Source organism: Echinops telfairi, unplaced genomic scaffold (genome assembly GCF_000313985.2).
Source record: "Echinops telfairi isolate 266 unplaced genomic scaffold, ASM31398v2 ScPeMD7_9;HRSCAF=40, whole genome shotgun sequence".
NCBI classification, from domain to species: Eukaryota; Metazoa; Chordata; class Mammalia; order Afrosoricida; family Tenrecidae; genus Echinops; species Echinops telfairi.
The window spans coordinates 32,019,051-32,020,556 of NW_022103906.1; the positions used below are offsets into that span (position 1 = coordinate 32,019,051).

Genomic DNA, 1,506 nt, shown 5'->3' on the forward strand with positions numbered 1-1,506 from the left:
GGCCGAGCTGCCTAAGGTCGTGTGAGGCACTATGGCAGGTGATAGGAAGTTCCCTCAGTCACGCAGGACCACAGAATACAGGTAGGAACTACCCAGGCATGCAGGCTGGACTTTCCCCGGAAGAAGGTGGGAAGGATTTCCCTAGCCATATATTAAGCGTGGCTGAGGGTGGGCAAGTGGGCAGGAGGAAATCCCCCAGGAGGAAGCTGGGTGGGATTTCCATTAGAGGACGGTGGGCAGGATTTCCCCGGCCATGTGTTAAGTGCTACAGAGGGTGGGCAGGTAGATAGGATTTCCCCTGGAGGAAGGTGGGTGGGCTTTCCCCAGCCTCATGTTATACTGCAAAGGGCAGTGCTCCCCCATATTGGTGGAGGGAAGGGGAGCGGCCTGGATGGTGGCAGTGGCATATGAGAAAAGGGAAGAGAAAAAACTGAGCCATCTGAGAATGTGAATGGTAAAAGAGAAGAGAGGGAAACAAAAGTAACAATAAAGCTGAGCCCCGTTCCATGACCATGGGGCTGGAGGTGTTAAAACCCTGCTTGGAGGCTGTGGCAAGCTGTGGCTGTGGTGAGATAAATCCCTTGGTCCGTCTCCAAAGGATCCCGGCTCTGGCCAAGACAGTGGTGGGGTTAAGGTTAAAGCCTAGCTGGCCTCCACAGTAGAAAGCCAAAAGCTCCCAGCTCCTCAAAACCTAGTGGGTCTGTGTCTATTTATCTTTGTGCTCCTCCTGTGACCTGGCCGTGTGGAATTTCGCTCTTAGTGGCTCTCCTGCACTGATTTTGGCAGAGTCCCTCTGGTATGTGTTACACAGTGACCATCTTGCCAGAAGTCCTCATAATGTTTAAAGGACAAATATTTGATAACACATCTATTTGTCACAATAAAAACATTTCTTTGACACATTTGGGTGTTAGTTATTAGGGGACATTAACATACACACATGCAAGGGCGTTCAAATAGTCCATGGAAAGATGAAATTAAAAGATAAGGGAAGATTTTTCACAAGCTTTTTTTTTTTTTTTTGTAAAGTCAATTTAAAAAAATATGGAACATTTCATGAATTTGCATGTCATCCTTGTGTGGGGGCTATGCTAACCTTCTCTGTATCTTTCCAATTTTAGTATACGTGCTGCTGAAGTGAACACTTGCACAAGTTCTAACGTCCTATCATACATACACTTATATTTTCATTTGCATTTATATATAATTAAAAAAAATTTTAGTATCCCAGTTCAGAAAAGGTGAGCCTGAGGAAATAAACACAATGAAAATTGAGCATGCGACACTCTAAAATATTCAGTTTTTGTACAGAATATGGTAAACTAAAAATAAAGATCAAGTATAAAAATAATAAGATTTATAAAAGAAAATAATCGATACCCTTACTAAATAAACAGGTAACAGAATGTACAAAGTAGTTGTTTTGAAATTTGAACAGGATAAAACCCTGTAATATAATGTTTGGATAGCAAATGAATGTGTGGAGATTTGCTGTTGGCCAAGAGC

General features: G+C 43.0%; 1 non-coding gene across 1 annotated transcript; it reads right to left on the minus strand.

Annotated features, from left to right (window-relative positions):
- Positions 1-1,038: 1,038 nt before the first annotated feature.
- LOC115868333 lies at positions 1,039-1,145 on the minus strand. The gene has a single exon (XR_004045515.1). It is a non-coding gene; the product is annotated as a U6 spliceosomal RNA (small nuclear RNA).
- Positions 1,146-1,506: the final 361 nt, after the last annotated feature.